Raw genomic sequence first — 23,702 nt, 5'->3', positions numbered from 1 at the left:
GACTCCTCAGCCACCCATAAATAAAGAGGGAAAAAAAGACAAAACAGACTGCAGAAAAAAAAAAATGGCTCAACACCTTTCTTCCCTTCTTCTGAGATGCATTTAACTCATTACAGGCCAGTTGTACTGTTATGATCTGGTGACCTTGGAGCCGCATGAAACTTTCTCTGGAGTCGGTGGAACCTGTACTGACCGCAAATCCTGAACTAACACCGCAACTAGAAGTAGCCGTGGGGTGTGCCTAACATACCCTAGACACCTCGACACAGCCGGAGGACTAAATACCCCTATAGATGGAAATAGGAATGCTACCCTGCCTCAGAGCAGACCCCCAAAGGATAGGCAGCCCCCCACGAATAATGACTGTGAGTAGGAGAAGAATAGACACACGCAGGTAGAAAACAGGATTTAGCAAAAGAGGCCACTCTAGCTAAATAGGAAAGGATAGGACAGATTACTAGGTGGTCACTATTAAAACCCTTCCAAAAATATCCACAGCAGATAATACAAAAAGTTCCACAATCTAACTAAAGACATGGAATGTATATCTGCCACTCCAGAGAATCCAACAAGACTGAGAAAATACTGACACAATCTAAGCTGGACAAGAAAACACAAAGAATAGCACTGAATTGTGAAGCACACAACATGTGTGCCACAGGAAAAAAAAAACCCAGACACTTATCTTTGCTGATTTGGCAGAAAGGCAGGAGGAACCAGGCAGAGGTCCTATATCTCCCAACAACAATTGACAACTGGCAAGGACTAATGAATCCTGCACGCCTAAATACCCCAGTCAGAACTGCAATCAGCAGATACACCTGACCAGGACTGCAACTCAGGGGCAACTGCATTACCACCTACAACCACCGGAGGGAGCCCAAAAGCAGAATTCACAACATGGACCTATATGGGGGAACACAGAGCATGGGAGCTGGACCTATATGGGGGTGATTGTTGGTATATTGTTTTTGTAGGGCTGTATATATATCTATTGGTATTTTACTAATAGCAATTTGGAATCCCTAGGAAACAATGACGTTAAGAAAGAGAAAAATTGACTCGGAGTGTAGGATATTCAAAGAACAGTGGACTTATGATTACTTTTTCTTTTTTGTTTCAATAAGTTTTATTATGTTTTAAACAATAAACAGATCAGGAAAAGCTTTCCCACGCAGGGGATGATTACATATTAATAAAACAATCAATGGTGAAATCCTGATGTAAACCAATTTTTACATACAGAGACAGGACAAAAACAGGGTGGAAGACACAATAGGGATGGGGATATTGCCAATCCACTTTATGGCAATATATTAAAATTAAGTATACATTGACCACTCGATCACATTAGTATGTGTCACCGTAAAGAAATATAAGTAAAAAGGAACTTATATGCTAAATTCTTGGTAGACTGTAGGTAGGAGAGGAGATTAGTTAAAGCGGTAAGGTTCAAATTGAACAAAGGAAGATCCTCCAGGTTCGCACAGTAAAAGAGACATCATGGTGAGAGTATTAGAGCCTGAGTCAAGCAAGCATTGGAGTCAAGGTCCAGCCAAGGCGACCATATCCGAAAGAATGTATTCCAACTATCCGTCCTAGTCGCTTGAATACGTTCGTATAGCATTATTGCATTCATTCTGTCTTTGACCAAGGATATAGAAAGCGATGAGGTCCTCCACTTGGATGCTATATGTATCTTAGTTGCCATGCATAGTAGATTAAGCAGTCTATGTGAATTTTTCGTAAGACCAGGATGTTTAGAACCCAATAGGAAGACAATCAGATCAAGATGGACAATTTTATTAAACATTCTCTCGGCGATGGTTTTTACTTTTTGCCAAAGCGCCATGACTAGGGGACAATTCCACCAGATATGCTTCATATCACCTGGACTACTACAACCTCTAAAACACATATCAGATAAATGAGGATAAATGACCTTAAGTCTAGTAGGTACTAAATATGTTCTATGAAGGACTTTAATGGAAGATTCCCCTAATGAAACCTGGTGGCTACCCCTAGATATGTTATCACAACATCTGTGCCATTCTTCCAAAGTCATAGCAAATCCCAGATCCTCTTCCCATTGCATCATATATTTTAATTTCTCTTTGTCATGTGTAGCATTAATTGTAGAATATAATAAAGAGATTGTCCCCTTACCCTGAGGGTCAGAGAGACACTTTTGTTCAAAGCTAGATAAAGGGAGCGTAGTTCTATTCGCTAAATTTTGTTTGGCAAAATTAAAAATTTGGTTCAAACGGAAGGCTTCCCTAACTGGGGGATTATGTTTCTGTATAAATTCTTGCATAGTTAATAATGTATTGAATGGGGTACACAAATGTTTCAACGTAGTTATACCATTTAATATCCACCAGGAGTAAGGGCGGAGATCTAAACCTGGACTGAACATTGGATTGTTGAATAAGTATTGTAGTGGTGTAGATTTAGATTGGAGCTCAAGTTTGAATCTTTCTTTACGCCAGAGAATTTATGAGTGGGCAGCAAAAGGTGTTCTGATAGAGATGTCACATGGCAGTTTCTCCGTGGTCCATAATAAGCCTGATAGAGAGTAGGGTTTTAATAAGTACGATTCTAAATAGACCCATCTTGGTTTATTATTGGTTGAGCAGACATTGGTTAATTGAGCAATTTGAGCAGCTTTAAAATAAGCCATAAAATTAGGTAAGGACAAACCACCTCTTTTTCTGTGTATAAACATTGTCTTCTGTTTAATTCTTGTTTTTTTCCCCTGCCATATGAATTTTGAAATAATAGAGTGTATTTCCTGAAACATCCCCAAAGGTACTGAAATGGGAAGGGAGCGAAATAAATATAAAAATCGGGGAAGGGAAACCATTTTAATGGCATTTAGTCTTCCTAGCCAAGATAATGTCAATGCAGACCATCTGGCCACGTCCCTCCGGAGGTTCTGAATTAGTGGAACATAGTTCCATTTATAAAGCGTTGACTTACTGGTGGTGAGATTTATTCCCAAGTAGGTCAGGAAGTGTTCTCTTTTGGTAAATCCAAATTGAGTGATTAAACTTGACTGCATATTGCAGGGGTATTTATAAATAAAGCTTCAGACTTTTCAATATTAATCTTAAGGCCCGACACCAATTCAAACTCACGGAGTATTGAAAACAGATTGGGGAGGGTAGTATGGGGATTAGTAATGGTCAGTAAGAGGTCGTCAGCGAAGAGACTAACCTTATATTGGTTACCGAGGCTTGAAGGGCCTAATATGTTGGGGTTACTTCTAATGGCTTCAGCTAAAGGTTCCATCGCCAAAGCAAACAATGCTGGCGACAGGGGGCAACCCTGTCTAGATCCTCTCTTGATATTAATTGGAAGAGGCTGTATTGAGGGTAGTTTGAGATATGCAGTCGGATCATCATACAACAGATGTAGACTAGAAAGTAATGTCTGGGGGATACCGAATTTGGGAAGGACCGCGAAGAGATAAGTCCAGGATAAGGAATCGAAGGCCTTTTCAATATCTAATGATAGCAGTAAGGTCGATTTTTGCGAGTTATGAGCTGAGTGGATAATATTTACGTTTCTTCTTATGTTGTCAGGACCCTGTCTCAAGGGTATAAAACCCACTTGGTCTCCATGTATTAAAGAGGGAAGTATTTTGTTGAATCTGTCGGCAATAATTGACGTGAATATTTTAAGATCTACATTTAGAAGTGAAATGGGCCAATAGTTTTTAGTTAATAGGTGGTCTTTTTTCGGTTTGGGGATCACAGCCACTTGTGCAAAGTAAAATTCGGGGGCATCTGGGATCCAGACAGGAGAGCGTTACAGAAGTTTTTTATATGTGGCGTAAGTGCTTCCTGAAATTTTTTGTAATAGAGGGTTGTAAGACCGTCGGGACCGGGTGCCTTACCCGTTTTCAAATTTTTTATTATGAATTGTATTTCCTCATCTGTTATATTAGCTTGAAGTTGTTGGGATGTGGATTCATTAATTTTCGGGAGTGTTAGGTTTTGTAGAAAGGATTGCAAAAGATGTGGGGGAGGGGGTTGTGGGGAAGAGTAAAGTTTTTGGTAGTATTCGTGAAATTCCTTGTAAATAATTTCGGGATGAGCTGATACTTGGCCTTTAGTATCTTTAATTGATGGAACCGTATTTAGTAATTCTTTTATTCTTAACTGATGCGCTAACATTTTACTTGGCTTGTTTGCTTGTCTATAAAAGGTGGCCCTGGTCCAGGTTAATGCCCTCTCAGTTCTATTAGTAAGTGTGGCATTTAATTGCAATTTAGTATTTTGTATCTGTTTAATTAGATAGCGGGAGGTGGACATTTGGTTTGCCTGTTCCAGTTTCAGTAGCTTACCCTCTAATTTATTTTGAAGTTCAGATCTATTCTTCTTTTTATTGGCGGCTAGTTTGATAAAAGTTCCAGTAATGAATTTTTTATGGGCTAGCCACACGTTACCAGGAGACGAGTCCTCGTTTACATTAGTTTGGAAATAGAACTTTAATTCTTCTTTAATTTGGGTGATGGTGACAGGATCTGTAATGAGGGATTCATTTAGACGCCATCTAAACAGACGCGATGTCGCAATATTAAAATTAAATACAGAGAATACAACGTCATGATCTGACCACGAGGACGGAATATGGCGGGAAAATAAAATGGATGGCATCGAATGCGCTGTGGTCAAGTGTAGATCGATTCTTGAATATGTCTTGTGTACAGAAGAGAAGAAAGTGTAGCCCCTAGTCGAGTCATTGGTTTCCCTCCTTGCATCTACCAATCTATTCTCACTCAGCAAGTGTACGATTTTTTCCTATCTATTTTGGATATGTCTGTTCTTCTCAGAGCGCTACTGTCTAGGAGTGGGTTCAAAGTGAAATTAAAATCTCCACACCATATCAAGTGATGGTAGGGGATTATAGATATTTTGGATAAAACTAGTTTAAATACCAAGGTTTGAGTAGTGGCGGGGAGATAGCTATTTACTATGCAAATATTTTGGCCTTGCAGAGTACCATGGATAATTATAAACCTGCCCTCTGAATCTGAATATGTGTTCTCAATCTGGAGTGGGAGACTATTTCTGATGAATATGGCCACTCCTCTAGTTTTCCGATCCCAAGAAGCTAAGTGAAAACGTGTAAAGTGAGAATCAAAATATTTGGGGCATGAGGACTTGGAGAAATGTGTTTCCTGTAGGCATATAATATCGGGTTTTTGCTTGTTATAGTCTATAAAGGCTTTTCTACGTTTCATGGGGGAATTAAACCCCCTTACGTTGTGGGAAAGAACTCTACACATAACAATACAACCAATAACTGTTGAAGTACGAAGTGACCTGGGATTTCAAATCAATCCTCTTGGTAACAGGCCGTGGTCGACGTGGGCAATATCGATATGGTGAACCATTTCTGTGGAGGCACAATGGGGAGGAGACATAACAGAGGGAGACAATGACGACAGACAAACAATAAACTATCAAGTGGGTCAAAAACCCAAATTGAATGGTGACTTGGGTCTCCATATTAACGGGGGATCCATATATCACCAGAACCGGGCAGCATGTAAAGTACCCGACAGCCTAACCCCTATATGACAATGCCCTTATAGATGAGAAAGGAGGGAAAAGAGGAAGAAGAAAAAAAAAAAAGGGGGGGGAGGGGGGGAAGGTAAGAAAGGGGTGCAACATTAGGGCATACGTTATTTAGCTCGGAATCTTGCATGAATACAACTTATTAAGGAAAACACATCACTTCGCAAAGGTGATAACTTATAACCTTATAGAAAGAATATGAACCTTATATTTTAAAACTGCACAGAGAACATGCTGACAAAAATGCCAACAATTTTGGGTGAAGTCAGCCTAAACATCATCACAAGTGTGATCAGGTAACCCGGGAATTCTGGCTCCTGGTTCTTGGGGTATTTATCCATTCTTTAGTTGGACGTTGTCTCCGTTGTGGCTGAGGTGGTGCAGCTTCAAGAAGGGGAACTCCAGCGCGTTCAAGCACTTTCCTGCCATCCTCCAAGGACCGACAAACGAAGAGTTCATTATTGTGAGAAAATGAGAGTGCAAAGGGGAATCCCCATCTATACTTTATTTGCAAAGCCTGAAGCGCTGTTGTGACAGGTTTGAGGGCTCTCCTCCTAGCTAGTGTAGATGGGGATAGATCAGCATACAGTCGCACTGAACCTGGCAGGCCTGGTAGGGAAGCCAGGTCTCTTGTAGCAGCCAGTACAAGGTCTCTAGATTCTTCGTAATGCATCTTGAGAACCACATCTCTAGGGAAATCTGAGGTGCGGGGTTTGCCCAGAGCCCTATGTATTCTTGTGATGTGCAATAGGTTTGGGTCTGTGTCTGGCAGTAATGCTTTAAACAATGCAGAGGCTGTATCCTTTAATGTTAAAATCGATTCAGGGAGACCACGTATACGGATGTTACTTCTGCGAGATCTATTCTCATAATCCTCGCATTTTAATTCTAGGTCTGTAATTCGCTCTGCATGGTGCTTAATAGTGTCTTTGTCCTCCTCTAATGCCTCTGCAGTGGCGTCCATTTTTTTTTTCCAGGGCTGAGGTACGTTGAGCTATGTCCTGCAGCTGCATAGTAACAGTCTGCATGGCTGTGGAGAGCTCAGTTCTGAAAGTCTCTTGAAGTGTTTTTACTAACGTCGCTGTGGGAATAACATCTCCTGCAGCTATTGCTATTTCTTCAGGGCTGGCCTCATCACTATGCGGTGAGGGAGAAGCCGACAGGGAAGAAGTTGCGGCGGCCATCTTGCCCACCCCACCTCCAGTCAGGAAGTCGGCTATTGTGCGGCTTACCGGCTGATTCGCAGGGCCTTTCTTTGGCATGTCAGACCGGACCGGACTCTGAAGCGGTAGCGATCAGTTCCCGGTGAGAACGGGAAGATTCCGGCGCTCTATGGGGTCTCGTCGGCAGATCGGATCACGGAGCTCAGCAGAGCATGTCTGGCTCCGTCAGAGTCCGCGCATGCGCCCATGATTACTTTTTCATGCAGTACAAGGAAAGAGCTGTGTGTTTGATATGTCAGAATATAGTGGCTGTGTTTAAAGAATACAATTTGCGTCGACACTATCAAACTCAACATAAAGATAAATATGATTGTTTGGTTGGAGATGTAAGAAAAGATAAAATATTATAACTGAAACATTCATTGACAACTCAGCAAAATACTTTTGTGAAGCAGAAGCAGCTAAACATTTCATCACTGCGAGCAAGTTTTCAAGTTGCCAAGCTAATAGCGTGCACTGGCAGGCCATTCGTGGAGGGAGAATTTGTTAAAGAGTACCTTCTTTCTGTCGCCAAAGAGATGTGTCCAGAAAAGTCAGACTTGTTTAGTACAGTTAGTCTTTCAGGATCTACAATTACACGAAGGATTGAAGAAATGGGAGACAATTTGCATCAGCATTTGCAAAACTGCAAGAAAACTTTCCTATTTTTCCTTGGCACTTGACGAGAGCAATGATGTTTGTGATTCTGCACAACTTCAAATTTTTTTTCGTGGGACGAATGACAATTTTGAAGTCATGAAAGAGCTTGCTGCACTGCAAAGCATCAAAGGAACAACTACAGGAGAGGATATCTATGAAAAGCTTTCCCAAACTGTGAAGGATTTGGAGCTAGACTGGGCTAAACTAGCCAGTGTGACAACTGATGGTGCGCCTAGCATGGTGGGGTCTAAGAAAGGAGTAATTGCTCGCATAAAACAAGAGATGGACAAACGTAACCATTCTCATCCAATAGCCATACACTGCCTCATCCACCAACAAGCGCTATGTAGTAAATCACTGAAGTGGGACTCTTATGAAAATTGTGGTATCTTGTGTTAACTTCATTAGAGCTAATGCACTAAACCACAGACAATTTCAGGAATTTCTGTCTGAGCTAAATGTTGCCTATGAAGATGTTCTGTACCACACAGAAGTCCGTTGGCTGAGTCGAGGCAGAGTTTTGAGACATTTTTATGACTTGCTTCCATAGATTACAGATTTTATGCTGTCAAAAAACAAAGAAGTACCAGAGCTCAGTGATGCAGAATGGAAATGGCACCTCGCCTTTCTGACAGATGTAACAGAGCTACTCAACAGTTTAAATGTGCAACTTCAAGGAAAAGGGAAGCTCATCTGTGATATGCACTCACATGTGAAAGCATTTGAAGTAAAATTAGGCCTCCTTATCAAACAAGTGAAGGAGGAAAATTTCTGCCATCTCCCCTTAACTCAAAATCTGTTAGCAGAAAAACCCATGGTTGCATTTCCAAAAGAAACGTGTGAATTCACTGGAAAAATTGCAAAAGGAGTTCCAAATCAGATTTAAAGAGCTTCATCTCCATGAACAGGACATACAGCTTTTCCGTAACCCATTTTCTATTGACATTGAAAATGTGGATGCAATTTACCAAATGGAACTGGCTGAACTGCAGAATTGTGACTCTCTGAAAGACGCATTCAAGTCAAGCAGCTTGCCTAACTTCTATGCATCTCTCCCCTCTGAGACCTATCCTAATCTCAGGAATCATGCACTCAAAATGGCAACCATCTTTGGCAGCACTTATGTTTGTGAACAGACTTTTTCCAGAATGAAACATCTGAAATCTCCAACCAGATCTAGACTAACTGATGTGCACTTGCATCACTTGTTACGGCTAGCAGTGACAAATATGGAACCGGACATTGACCTCCTCATCAGTCAAAAGCAGGCCCATAGTTTCCATTGAAATAATGGTGAGTTTGTTGATTTAAATTTACTAGTTCTTTATTTTGAATATTGTATTTGTTCCCTGAATGTTTTTTTACTTTAAAATGAGATATGTGTAGTGTACATAGGGATTTTCACAGTTTTTTTTTATAGTCCGGCCCTCCAACGGTCTGAGGGACAGTGAACTGGCCCCCTGTGTAAAAAGTTTTGGGACCCCTGGTCTAACCTACAAGAAGGTTGTACCCTTAAAACACTCATCTTAATCGGAGTCCAGTTTTTGTAATCCCTTTATTTTAAAATTGACACATTTAGTTTACTTAAATAGTTTTCATTGAGCACTCGGTAACCAAATTTCATTATGGTGTGACGTGGCGCACATACAGGATCTCATCAAGTTCTTTCTTCATTCGAAGAATATATTATTACTACTTTAAACTAACAGATTTTCATGTAATGATTTCACGGTTCTCTTCAGATACCAGAGCCCAACGGGAACCTTCGACATAATTTCCATCACTCTGTTTTTTCTGAAATGTAAAAGCATAACTACATGTTAGCGTCTCAGCACATGAGCCGTCCCATTTCAGCTGGTATCTCTTCTCCACAGTAAACGTTATCAGATATTCTAGAAAAATACGCTAGAATTAAGTAAACCTCCTTGATACTCACGTAATGCTTCCAATGCGATTAGTCAGTGTAAAGGAGAAAGGTGTGGTTGGGTAGGTATCCGAAAGATGGATTATCAGTAGGGTTGAGCGATACCGTCCGATACTTGAAAGTATCGGTATCGGAAAGTATCGGCCGATACCGGCAAAGTATCGGATCTAATCCGATACCCGATACCAATACAAGTGAATGGGACTCAAGTATCGGACGGTAAATCAGCCCTTTCTGTCCTTCTATATGGGGTTCTGGAGGGGGGGGAGAGTGTGGGCGGTGCGTGGGCGGAGACTGCGTGTCTCTGTGCGGGCGGGGTCTGTGCGGGCCTGCCAGGGATCTCATTCTATGCGGCCGGCGCTGTATGCCCAGGCTTGATGCGGCGTGCCGGGGCTTGATGTGGCGTGGGAGGGCTCTGCGGCGTGAGGGGGTCTAAGCGGCGTGCTGGGGGGTCTATGCGGCGTGAGGGGCTCTCTGCGGCGTTCTGGGGCGTCTATGCGGCGTGCTGGGGGATCTATGCGGCGTGAGGGGCTCTCTGCGGCGTTCTGGGGCGTCTATGCGGCGTGCTGGGGGGTCTATGCGGCGTGCTGGGGGGTCTATGCGGCGTGCTGGGGGGTCTATGCGGCGTGCGGGGGTCTCAGCGGCGTGCGGGGGTCTCTGCGGCGTGCTGGGGGGTCTCTGCGGCGTGGGAGGGGGTCTCTGCGGCGTGGGGGGGGTCTCTGCGGCGTGCGGGGGTCTCAGTGCGGGCATCGTCCGATGGGACTACAAGTCCCATCGGGCTATGCCTACTACACTGACAGTGATTGACACATTAGCCAATGATGGGACAGTAGTAGTCCCATCATCCGGCTAATGTGTTGAATGAAAAAAAAAAAAATACTCCATACATACATTCTACATACATAAATACATATAGACATACAGTACATTCATACATTACATACATGACATACATTACATTAAACATAGATTACATACTCACCATTACTTGTCATTTTGATCCCCGAAGCCAGTGTCATCTATAAAAAATGTGAAAAAAACAAACAACCAATATACTCCCTGTCCGCAGAAATCCACGAGTGTCCCACGACGATCTCCCGTGGAGAGCAGCAGCATCAAATAATGCGACCGCTCTCTAGGGGCTCAGAAACACAATGACGGGAGGAAGGTATCCTTCCGCCACTGTATTCCTCCGCCGCTGTAAAAAAAAAAGTCCCTAGTCTCACTTTATGGCATTGCTGTATGAGACATTTTCCCATGCAGCAATTATATAAAGTGACACTTTGAACTCAGGTAACCTCAGTGATGCACTGCAGGAGCCATTGTCTCCTGTCAGTGTGTCACTGAGGGTCCTATAGAGCAGTGACGTCACCCGATGTCACTGTTCTATAGGGGAGATCGTCGTGGGACACTCGTTATTAATTGGACTACGGCGGACAGGTAGTATGCGGTTTATTATTTTACGTTTTTTGCAGGCGCTGAAGTATGGTAAGTATGGTGAAATGAAGAATATTAAAATACTTTTTCCTAATGTGTGCGTGTTTTATTAACCCTTTTCTTACTATTGGATTAATAACGGATAGGCGTCTTATTGACGCCTCTCCGTTATTAACCCGGCTTAATGTCACCTTACGATAGCAAGGTGACATTAACCCCTTATTACCCCATATCCCACCGCTACACGGGAGTGGGAAGAGAGGGGCTAAGTGCCGGAATTGGCGCATCTTACGGATGCGCCATTTTCGGGGCGGCTGCGGACTGGTATTTGTAGCCGGGGGGGGGGGGGCCAATATCCATGGCCCCTCTCTAAGCTATGAATATCAGCCCGCAGCTGTCTGCGTAGCCTTTCTGGCTATAAAATATAGGGGGACCCCACGTCATTTTTTTGGGGGGTCCCCCTATTTTAATAGCCAGTAAAGGCTACGCAGACAGCTGCGAGCTGATATTCATAGCAGGCTACAAATATTGGCCCCCGGCCGTCGGCTTTCCCCCTCTGGCGCAGAAAATTGCGCCGGAGCCCACGCCGTTTTTTTCCATTTTTTTTTTTTTTTTAAATTCAACGCTCATAAAGGCCTCTTTCACCCTTGCGTCAGTACGGGTCCGTCGCTATGCGTCGAGCCGACGTACCGACGCACGTTGTGAAATTTGTACACGACGTGGGCAGCGGATGCAGTTTTTCAACGCATCCACTGCCCATTCTGAAGTGCGGGAGGAGGGGGCAGAGTTTCTGCTGCGCATGCGCAGTAGAAAATGGCAGACGCGACGGACAAAAAAACGTTCACTTGAACGTTTTTTCGTGCTGACGGTCCGCCAAAACTCGACGGATCCGTTGCAGAACGGACGAGACGTGTGGCCATTCGTCGCGATCCGTCGCTAATACAAGTCTATGGGGAAAAAAAAATGCATCCTGCGAGCACATTTGCAGGATCCGTTTTTTTCCGCCAGATCCGTTTTTTCAGTCGGATCCGTTGTTTTCCGCCAGATCGGTTTTTTTCCACCGGATCCGTTTTTTTCCGCCAGATCCGTTTTTTTTACATTGGATCCGTTTTTTTCTGCCAGATCTGTTTTTTTCCACCGGATCCGTTTTTTTCCACCAGATCCGTTTTTTTTCCGCCAGATCCGTTTTTTCTCATAGAGTTGTAATAGCGCCGGATTGCGCCTGATGGTCACACATTTCATCCGTTTTTTGCAGGATTCGTTAAAAAAAACTGTTTCCGCCGGACGGAAAACTCATAGGAACGTTTTTTGTCCGTTATTTTTCATGCATGTTTCCATTCAAATCATGCACATTTTCCGTTTATTTATTTTCCAAAAACCTCATCAAAACCTGCATCAAAACTGCATGAAAAACCGCACCAAAAACCTGCATCAAAAACAGCATCAAAAACCGCACCAAAAACCTGCATCAAAAACTGCATCAAAAACCGCACCAAAAACTGCATCAAAAACCGCACCAAAAACCTGCAGCAAAAAAGCACCAAAAACTGCATCAAAAACCGCACCAAAAAACTGCAGCAAAAAACTGCAGCAAAAAAAGCACCAAAAACTGCATCAAAAACCGCATCAGGCTACGTTCACACGATCCGTTTTTCACTGCGGATTTTTCCGGTCCTTTTTCGGGGAAATCCGCAGTGGAAAACGGCGGTGCTTCTCTCGGCGGATTTGTGTCCTTTTTCTTCTGCGGATTCCACTGCGGGTTTCCAACTGCAGTTTCCTATTGGTGCTGTTGGAAACCCGCAGCGGAATCCGCTGAAAGAATTGACATGGTACTTCTTTTTTCCGTTGGCAAATCCGCGCGGATTTTCCAGCGAAAAAAAGGATCGTCGGCACAGCGGGTTTTGTTTTCCATAGGGTAACATTGTACTGTACCCTGCATGGAAAACGGCTGCGGATCCGTAGCTGCAATTCCGCTACGGATCCGCAGCAAAAAACGGATCGTGTGAACGTAGCCTCAAAAGCTACATCAAAAACAGCACCAAAAACTGCATCAAAAACAGCACCAAAAAACTGCAGCAAAAAAAGCACCAAAAACTGCATCAAAAACCGCATCAAAAAGCTACATCAAAAACAGCACCAAAAACTGCATCAAAAACCGCACCAAAAACCTGCAGCAAAAAAGCACCAAAAACTGCATCAAAAACCGCATCAAAAACTGCACCAAAAACTGCATCAAAAACCGCATCAAAAAGCTGGAGCAAAAAAAGCACCAAAAACTGCATCAAATACTGCACCAAAAACTGCATCAAAAACCGCACCAAAAACCTGCAGCAAAAACTGCATCAAAAACCGCATCAAAACTGCACCAGTTTTTTATGCAGGTTTTGATGCAGTTTTTGGTGCAGTTTTTGATGCGGTTTTTGATGCAGGTTTTGGTGCTGTTTTTGATGTAGCTTTTTGATGCGGTTTTTGATGCAGTTTTTGGTGCTTTTTTTGCTGCAGGTTTTTGGTGCTGTTTTTGATGCAGTTTTTGATGCAGTTTTTGGTGCTTTTTTGCTGCAGGTTTTTGGTGCGGTTTTTGATGCAGTTTTTGGTGCAATTTTTGATGCGGTTTTTGATGCAGTTTTTGGTGCTTTTTGCTGCAGGTTTTTGGTGCGGTTTTTGATGCAGTTTTTGGTGCAGTTTTTGATGCGTTTTTTGATGCAGTTTTTGGTGCTTTTTTGCTGCATGTTTTTGGTGCGGTTTTTGATGTAGTTTTTGGTTCAGTTTTTGATGCAGTTTTTGGTGCTTTTTTTGCTGCAGGTTTTTGGTGCGGTTTTTGATGCAGTTTTTGGTGCTGTTTTTTATGTAGCTTTTTGTTGAGGTTTTTGATGCAGTTTTTGGTGCTTTTTTGCTGCAGGTTTTTGATGCCGTTTTTGATGCAGTTTTTGGTGCTTTTTTGCTGCAGGTTTTTGGTGCAGTTTTTGATGCGGTTTTTGATGTAGCTTTTTGATGCAGTTTTTGGTGCTTTTTTGCTGCAGGTTTTTGGTGCTGTTTTTGGTGCTTTTTTTGCTGCAGGTTTTTGGTGCTTTTTTGCTGCAGGTTTTTGGTGCGGTTTTTGATGCAGTTTTTGGTGCAGTTTTTGATGCGGTTTTTGATGCAGTTTTTGGTGCTTTTTTGCTGCATGTTTTTGGTGCGGTTTTTGATGTAGTTTTTGGTTCAGTTTTTGATGCAGTTTTTGGTGCTTTTTTTGCTGCAGGTTTTTGGTGCGGTTTTTGATGCAGTTTTTGGTGCTGTTTTTTATGTAGCTTTTTGTTGAGGTTTTTGATGCAGTTTTTGGTGCTTTTTTTGCTGCAGGTTTTTGATGCCGTTTTTGATGCAGTTTTTGGTGCTTTTTTGCTGCAGGTTTTTGGTGCAGTTTTTGATGCAGTTTTTGGTGCTGTTTTTGATGTAGCTTTTTGATGCGGTTTTTGATGCAGTTTTTGGTGCTTTTTTTGCTGCAGGTTTTTGGTGCTGTTTTTGGTCCTTTTTTTGCTGCAGGTTTTTGATGCCGTTTTTGATGCAGTTTTTGGTGCTTTTTTGCTGCAGGTTTTTGATGCAGTTTTTGGTGCAGTATTTGATGCAGTTTTTGGTGTTTTTTGCTGCAGGTTTTTGGTGCGGTTTTTGGTGCAGCAAAAAAGCACCAAAAACTGCACCAAAAACTGCATCAAAAACCGCACCAAAAACCTGCAGCAAAAAGCACCAAAAACTGCATCAAAAAACGCATCAAAAAACGCATCAAAAACTGCACCAAAAACTGCATCAAAAACCGCACCAAAAACCTGCAGCAAAAAAAGCACCAAAAACTGCATCAAAAACTGAACCAAAAACTACATCAAAAACTGCACCAAAAACCTGCAGCAAAAAGCACCAAAAACTGCATCAAAAACCGCATCAAAAACTGCACCAAAAACTGCATCAAAAACCGCACCAAAAACCTGCATCAAAAAAAGCACCAAAAACGGTATCAAAAACTGAACCAAAAACTGAACCAAAAACCGCACCAAAAACATGCAGCAAAAAAGCACCAAAAACTGCATCAAAAACCGCATGTTTTTGGTGCGGTTTTTGATGTAGTTTTTGGTTCAGTTTTTGATGCAGTTTTTGGTGCTTTTTTTGATGCAGGTTTTTGGTGCGGTTTTTGGTGCAGTTTTTGGTGCAGTTTTTGATGCGGTTTTTGATGCAGTTTTTGGTGCTTTTTGCTGCAGGTTTTTGGTGCGGTTTTTGGTGCAGTTTTTGATGCGGTTTTTGATGCAGTTTTTGGTGCTTTTTTGCTGCATGTTTTTGGTGCGATTTTTGATGTAGTTTTTGATGCAGTTTTTGGTGCTTTTTTTGCTGCAGGTTTTTGGTGCGGTTTTTGATGCTGTTTTTGATGCAGGTTTTTGGTGCGGTTTTTCATGCAGTTTTGATGCAGGTTTTGATGAGGTTTTTGGAAAATAAATAAACGGAAAATGTGCATGATTTGAATGGAAACATGCATGAAAAATAACGGACAAAAAACGTTCCTATGAGTTTTCCGTCCGGCGGAAAGTTTTTTTTTACGAATCCTGCAAAAAACGGATGAAATGTGTGGCCATCAGGCGCAATCCGGCGCTATTACAACTCTATGAGAAAAAACGGATCTGGCGGAAAAAAATGGATCCGGCAGGAAAAAACGGATCCGGCGGAAAAAAAACGGATCTAGCGGAAAAAAACGGATCCGGTGGGAAAAAACCGATCTGGCGGAAAACAACGGATCCGACTGAAAAAACGGATCTGGTGGAAAAAAACGGATCCTGCAAATGTGCTCGCAGGATGCATTTTTTTTCCCCATAGACTTGTATTAGCGACGAATGGCCACACGTCGCGTCCGTTCTGCAACGGATCCGTCGAGTTTTGGCGGACCGTCGGCACGAAAAAACGTTCAAGTGAACGTTTTTTTGTCCGTCGCGTCTGCCATTTTCTACTGCGCATGCGCAGCAGAAACTCTGCCCCCTCCTCCCCGCACTTCAGAATGGGCAGTGGATGCGTTGAAAAACTGCATCCACTGCCCACGTCGTGTACAAATTTCACAACGTGCGTCGGTACGTCGGCTCGACGCATAGCGACGGACCCGTACTGACGCAAGGGTGAAAGAGGCCTTTATGAGCGTTGAATTTAAAAAAAAAAAAAAAATGGAAAAAAAAGGCGTGGGCTCCCGCGCAATTTTCTGCGCCAGAGGGGGAAAGCCGACGGCCGGGGGCCAATATTTGTAGCCTGCTATGAATATCAGCTCGCAGCTGTCTGCGTAGCCTTTACTGGCTATTAAAATAGGGGGACCCCCCAAAAAAATGACGTGGGGTCCCCCTATATTTTATAGCCAGAAAGGCTACGCAGACAGCTGCGGGCTGATATTCATAGCCTAGAGAGGGGCCATGGATATTGGCCCCCCCCCGGCTACAAATACCAGTCCGCAGCCGCCCCGAAAATGGCGCATCCGTAAGATGCGCCAATTCCGGCACTTAGCCCCTCTCTTCCCACTCCCGTGTAGCGGTGGGATATGGGGTAATAAGGGGTTAATGTCACCTTGCTATCGTAAGGTGACATTAAGCCGGGTTAATAACGGAGAGGCGTCAATAAGACGCCTATCCGTTATTAATCCAATAGTAAGAAAAGGGTTAATAAAACACGCACACATTAGGAAAAAGTATTTTAATATTCTTCATTTCACCATACTTACCATACTTCAGCGCCTGCAAAAAACGTAAAATAATAAACCGCATACTACCTGTCCGCCGTAGTCCAATTAATAACGAGTGTCCCACGACGATCTCCCCTATAGAACAGTGACATCGGGTGACGTCACTGCTCTATAGGACCCTCAGTGACACACTGACAGAGAGACAATGGCTCCTGCAGTGCATCACTGAGGTTACCTGAGTTCAAAGTGTCACTTTATATAATTGCTGCATGGGAAAATGTCTCATACAGCAATGCCATAAAGTGAGACTAGGGACTTTTTTTTTTACAGCGGCGGAGGAATACAGTGGCGGAAGGATACCTTCCTCCCGTCATTGTGTTTCTGAGCCCCTAGAGAGCGGTCGCATTATTTGATGCTGCTGCTCTCCACGGGAGATCGTCGTGGGACACTCGTGGATTTCTGCAGACAGGGAGTATATTGGTTGTTTGTTTTTTTCACATTTTTTATAGATGACACTGGCTTCGGGGATCAAAATGACAAGTAATGGTGAGTATGTAATCTATGTTTAATGTAATGTATGTCATGTATGTAATGTATGAATGTACTGTATGTCTATATGTATGTATGTATGTAGAATGTATGTATGGAGTATTTTTTTTTTTTTCATTCAACACATTAGCCGGATGATGGGACTACTACTGTCCCATCATTGGCTAATGTGTCAGTCACTGTCAGTGTAGCAGGCATAGCCCGATGGGACTTGTAGTCCCATCGGACGATGCCCGCACTGAGACCCCCGCACGCCGCAGAGACCCCCCCCACGCCGCAGAGACCCCCCCCCCCACGCCGCAGAGACCCCCCCCCCACGCCGCAGAGACCCCCCCCCACGCCGCAGAGACCCCCCAGCACGCCGCAGAGACCCCCCCCACGCCGCAGAGACCCCCCCCCACGCCGCAGAGACCCCCCAGCACGCCGCAGAGACCCCCGCACGCCGCTGAGACCCCCGCACGCCGCATAGACCCCCCAGCACGCCGCATAGACCCCCCAGCACGCCGCATAGACCCCCCCAGCACGCCGCATAGACGCCCCAGAACGCCGCAGAGAGCCCCTCACGCCGCATAGATCCCCCAGCACGCCGCATAGACGCCCCAGAACGCCGCAGAGAGCCCCTCACGCCGCATAGACCCCCCCAGCACGCCGCATAGACCCCCCCAGCACGCCGCAGAGCCCTCCCACGCCGCATCAAGCCCCGGCACGCCGCATCAAGCCTGGGCATACAGCGCCGGCCGCATAGAATGAGATCCCTGGCAGGCCCGCACAGACCCCGCCCGCACAGAGACACGCAGTCTCCGCCCACGCACCGCCCACTTTACATTATAGTGATTTTAGCACTGTGGGGACTTCCGATTCCGATACCCGATACCACAAAAATATCGGATCTCGGTATCGGAATTCCGATACCGCAAGGATCGGCCGATACCCGATACTTGTGGTATCGGAATGCTCAACACTAATTATCAGCTCAAACTTTACAAGAGTTGCTAAGCTGGAAAATAGTAGACTTACTCTACAAGAAAAACAACAAGTTCAAGTTACCCCCAATTATTCAATCCATTGTAAATTTACATGTCACAAGGGAATCAGCAGTTTTTGCTATGTAATCTGAGAGCAACATAATGTAGTGGCAGAGACCATGATTCTAATGATGTGTCACTTATCAATTTTTCTGCTGCAGATCATTCTCTTAAGATGAAGCTCCGTATAACCCTGCGCACACCATAGATTGTACACAGAAAGTGGCCACTATGTATAGGCAGAAGGCTGCCAATCAGTGGTGAAGTTACACAGAGCAGGAGGAGTACATGGCAGGAGACAACTAGTCCTTTAGTGATAAAGGATTTTATACTGTATGGATAAAAACAAACAATGGAACCAGGGTCTCTGCCCCATCATCATGTTTTTAGGTGATGTAGCACGGAGGCAAGAGGCTGCAGGCACTACATAAATTACTGTGTATAGAAATCACTATGGTTGAGAGGTCAGCAACAAGAAAAACAAGATTATGGGGAGGTTTTGTCTATATTGGATGAGAGTGATCCGAGTGCCTTGTACGGATTTTATAGAAGACTGGAAAAAAATGGGTTAAAATTGAGTTGCCATTGAAAGGATGATGAGATGGGAATCCGACATTGCGGTTTATTGGTCAGTGTTTCGAAGTATCATGCTTCATCAGAACAAACCACTGAGAATTGTCCTCATGAAGAAGCTTCATACTTCGAAGCACGTTGTTCAATAAACCACAATCTCGGATTCCTGTCTCCTCATTGTCCTTCCGATGGCAGCACAGTTTTAACCCATTGTTTTCCAGTCTTTTGCTCCCATTACCCTGGGTCTGCAGCATCCTAAGCCTTTCTAGTGGTCGTGAGCATACAGCCGACCAGGTGAGCACCATTGCCCACATTGTATCTGGATAAGACCCTATTGCACTTTGTCCTTCCAGCTCTTGACTCTTGCACAGATTTTAGGTTCTCTGTACTGGGTGGTCTAGTGCACCACCAACATTAGTAATGTGAATGTAGAAGACGTAATGGGATAAAGAGAAGGTGACGTCTACGGAGAGTTAATAAACAGTCTATGCATACTGAAAGTGTATGAACGGGAAAAGGGATTGCCTTTACACTGTTTACACTAGGAGACAAAGTGCAACTATATAGTTTTTGCAAAAGTATTCCTCTCACTCTTGGCTCTGTACGTGGACCTTCACAATGTTATATATTGCGCCCCATCTTGTTAGGTTCTCCAGCTCTTCTCCGAGTAGTTTACAGCGGCTCACCACCAGGGACAAATCAAAAAGTAGCTGGAAAACCCCAAAAAAAGAACATACAGATGAGACCTCAGGCAACGCTACAGATAATCCAATTGAACATGACAGAATGTATTTTATTAAATGCTGTGAAGGGTCAGCACCCGGTGAGCCATCTCTGGATACGGCTATGGGAGTCTGCACTGGGCAGAGATCACAGGAGCGGATGTGTAGGACATGGATAACCTGAGGGAGGTCATTCTGGGTTTTATAAGCCTCTTGGAAGGCAGACTTCTTCTCAACGTACTGAGAAATCAGTCTGTGGACCAGAACAGTGGACGGAGGGGCAGATGCATCTGCAAACGAGGAAAAGCAAAATAAGCGATTTGCACACACAGATCAGGTCCTTAAGTTCCTCAGGTCATCATTCCTCGAATGAGGACCTGTCACTTACCAGTAATGTCATTTCTTACTGGATGTAAATGCCACTGTTCTTCTGATCATGAGCCTCTCAGATCCAGGGATATGGCCTCTTTCCTATACGTGAATATATTTTTTTTTTTAGCCAAGTGGGTGTGTTCCTCACCTCTTCTGTGGGAGTCTTCTTGACATCCAAGCCCAGTAGGCTGAAAGACAGTCATCAAGAAGACTCCCACAGAAGAGTTGAGAAACACTTGGCTGAAAAAAAACAAACCACACAGGAAAGAGGAGGCCATATCTTAGGAACAAAAATAAACATTGCTAGATTCAGGGGGACAGTGCTGCTAATGGGTTAAAAGTAAAAATAATATCTATAGATGGAAAGCAGCAGACCAATTTGAAAAAGTGAACAGTAGGGCTATTTAATAGCCTATAATGGCGACCTTTTGGTTCTTCAAACTTGCGCAGATTGATCTCTAGATGTGCTCTAATAAAATGATGCCGTTGAAGGCACCTGCTTAAATTGATCTCCGGCAGTATTTGAGAAAATGGTGCCAGTCAGAGGAAAATTAAAATCCAGAAGACATCTTCAGGGAGGAGGCATTCACTCCCTTCCACTTACACAGTCTCCAGAAGGACAAGAGCTTACACTTCATTGAAATAGTGCCACATTGAACATATGGTGTAGTGAGGAATCCTAATTAAAATACAGGAAGCTCCAGCTTCATACATCTTTTGAAGTAGAGAACCCTTCAGTGCCCAAAAGTAGGATATCTATTGTGGGGAAGAGTCAGAACGACGGGTTTGTAGTTTCAAGAGGCTGAGGAAGTGGGAAATCTAACACCTTTAGAGGTAACTTGTTATTTTCAGAGCAAACTGGACATCTGCAACTAGACTGTTCAGTGCCCATAGTCAGGATTATTGGGATTTATAGTCATCCGATATTGATGGGGCATACATTTTCAACTTCAGGACTAAGGGGGGAAAAACATGCATTTTTTTCATAACTTTGAGACATGCCCATCAGCACCAAATGAATAGTTGCCAGATAGATAGCCAACAACAGCCATGTTTCCTATGAAAAGATAAAATCACGATAAAAAGTATGACGTCAATATCGAACTCCTGCGATCTTCAGGAATTGAGTTGAGTTGGAAATCTCAATTTTCTGATACAGAAGGCATCCCAAAATCTGACCCACATGAGGTCAAGGGTGTATGTGGGTGTAACGTGTACATATCTGTGGAAGCTTGATCTGCGCAAGCACCACTTTTTTTTGCGGTTGCCCGGCTTTATATGCCGGAGGCCTCCTGACTGGCCGACCAAGTTATTGTTTTTCCTGCCCCTGTTCTCCGGAACGCGTGGAAAGGGTTAACAATTCAGTGGTCTTCCCCCCGGCTGTGAGTGCGTCACTTCCGGTGACAGCTTATGCTGAGTCAGTTGGCAGCGTGTGAGGTGGTGCCTGAGGTGATTCCGGCCGCTTTCAACATAGGAGTGATTTAGCTGATTTGGTGTAGATGTCGTCCTCCCTTGAGGACACCATCAGAGAGAGGGTTAGTAAAGAAGGGGCCGCATGGCTTTCGGCATTCCTACGGGACTTGGGGGCTGGAAAATTGGGCCCTCACATGACTCGGGGTAGTTGTCGGTCGCGGCGTAAGCCACGCCTACCGGAGAGGCTGAGCCCGCCCCATCTGCGTCCAGCTCTGTCGCTTATATCAGCGACGAGGTCTCTGGTCAGGACGTTGTCGGTCGCTGAAGGCAGAGACACTTCAGCGAATTTCCAGTGACGCCATAGGGGAATAAAAAAAGGCGAGAATTTAGAAAGGTGTAGCCGTTCTGGTCCGCGAGGTGCTGGTTTACGGCAGCCCCGGACCTCTTCAATTGGCAAGGCACAGGCTGAGTGAGTTTCGGGAAGTATAGGGGAAACAACCCCCATTTTACCTCACAGTGTGACAGGACAATATCAACCCATGGGAGGTACACACAGCGCCAGTTCATCCTCTGAGGTCGAGACTGGGCGCAGCAGAGTAACTGAACAACAACCATGTTTGTTACCTCAGCCAGTTGCAGAACACTTGGCGGTTGATTTGGCCTTGGTAGGGAATCAACCTTTGCAAGATAATCCTCTTTCTGCCCATACTTCAAGTCTGGGTTTGGTTAGCTCGCAACCTGCTCCATTGTTGCAGGCCTGATATAAGCAACAAATAATACCCCCTCCACCCATGTTAGCTTTGTCCCAACTTCCTAACCCCATACAGACACCTCCTTTGCTAATAGGTCCTGGTAATGTAGGTCAAGTTGTCGGTGCTATACCAACAATGTCATCTGCACAAATTTCACAACATCATGGAATGTGACTGCGTCATCAGCAGGAGCAAGCTATGCTTTGTCAGTTCCCGCTGGAATGGCTTCGATTCATAGAAGGGGGAAGAGTCGTAGAAGAGAAAGACATGATAGATCTTCTTACTCTTCTTCGGATTCGGACAGAAGTTCTTCCAGATGCCATAGTCATCGATCCCATCGTAGAAGTGGGAGATCAGTTTCTAGATGCGCCTGCTGCATTCTAAGAACTCGCGTTATCATTCTTCCTCATCGGGGTCCCATGGACGCAGTCATGGAAGGAGTCGCCAATCTCCCAGGATGTCTCATGAAGATCAGCGAGGTTATCATGAAGAGTCGCTTCCTGTTTCTGCAGTAATAACAGCGCCTGATACACAGTCCGGTGAGTTTGATTATGTGGGAGCATGGGAAGGTGCAGGTAAAAAATTTGTGACATTGGAAAATCTGCAAAGCATTTTGAGTGGAGAAAAATTAGTTTTGAATCCTAAGTTATTGACCGAAGAAAAAAGCGCTGCTAATGTTCCTCCACCTTTGCACAGATATTCATAAGGACGTTTTCTATTGTGGCATTGTGCCTTTGGGCTCTCATTTGGATAAGGAGACTTTGGAAAAAATATGGGGTAATGACTACATTGATGTATGGTCATTATTGTCCCCTGAACAAAGCTCTGTGGACAAGGAACGGCGTTCTGCCGACAGGTTTTATGAGCGTCGTCCGAAAGTTGCAAAAACAATTAACAATTGGCTTCAAGCATTTTTCGTTTTAGGTTGTGTTATGGGAAAGAAACACCCAGAGAGGTGCTCGGAATTGTTTCTTTATATGGATACCATTTATAATTCATATAAGATGCACGGGGGCACAGCGTGGTGGAGGTATGACGAGGATTTTCATCGACGTCTAGCCACTAGCCCGCAGCTAGGTTGGGGAGTTAAGGCCACGGACTCTTGGTTGCGTCTTATGATGGCTCAAAGGAGCAGTCAGCCCTTTCAATCTGGGGCCCCTGGCCAACAGACAGGCTCGGGGCCAGTCACCGTTCGGAGGCCTGGAACTTGCTGGTGGTTCAATGAAGGTCATTGCAAATATTACGGATTGTGTAAGTATAAACATGAGTGATCAGTTTGCGGAAGACCGCACTCAGTCACAAAATGTCCCAGACCAGCCTCAAAGTCCTCCCTGTCAAAGACAAATCCCCAACAGGAGGGTAAGGACGCCAGTGAACATCATCGCGATGGAGCCATGGCTAAGTAAATATAATAAAGCAGCAGCTGCTCAGTTGTGAGTTGGGTTTCTATATGGTTTCTTTATACCTTTCAACTATTGCAAGGACCCAGTTTTTTCTTCTAATTTAAAGTCAGCAAAAGAACTCCCTCTAGTTTTATCAAGCAAGATTGCAAAAGAAGTGGCACTTGGTCGAATGATGGGACCTTTTTCTACACCCCCCTTTTACAATTTGAGGGTATCCCCATTGGGGGTAGTTCCGAAAAAAGAACCGGGGGAGTTTAGACTCATTCATCATCTTTCACACCCAAAGGGTTCTTCGGTGAATGATGGAATTAGTCAGGAAGAGGCGTCAGTGACTTATGCGCCTTTTGATCACGCGCTGATGCTTTTGCGTCAGGCAGGACCTGGGGCAATTATGGCAAAATCTGACAT

General features: G+C 44.2%; 1 long non-coding RNA gene and 1 pseudogene across 2 annotated transcripts in view; one reads left to right on the top strand and one right to left on the bottom strand.

The window, feature by feature from the left end:
• LOC143773139 (ubiquilin-1-like) overlaps positions 1 to 23,702 on the top strand; it is a 63,954-nt pseudogene that overhangs the window by 13,590 nt on the left and 26,662 nt on the right. The window lies entirely within an intron of this gene.
• LOC143811362 (uncharacterized) lies at positions 17,999 to 19,645 on the bottom strand. The gene is made up of 3 exons (XR_013223589.1): positions 19,535 to 19,645; positions 19,224 to 19,342; positions 17,999 to 18,052 (listed from the first exon to the last, which is right to left on the bottom strand). It is a non-coding gene; the product is annotated as an uncharacterized LOC143811362 (long non-coding RNA).

The sequence above is a fragment of the Ranitomeya variabilis genome, chromosome 1 (genome assembly GCF_051348905.1).
Source record: "Ranitomeya variabilis isolate aRanVar5 chromosome 1, aRanVar5.hap1, whole genome shotgun sequence".
Lineage (NCBI taxonomy): Eukaryota > Metazoa > Chordata > Amphibia > Anura > Dendrobatidae > Ranitomeya > Ranitomeya variabilis.
The sequence above is the reverse complement of the archived record's forward strand: the minus strand, read 5'-3'. Positions and strand labels throughout refer to the sequence as shown.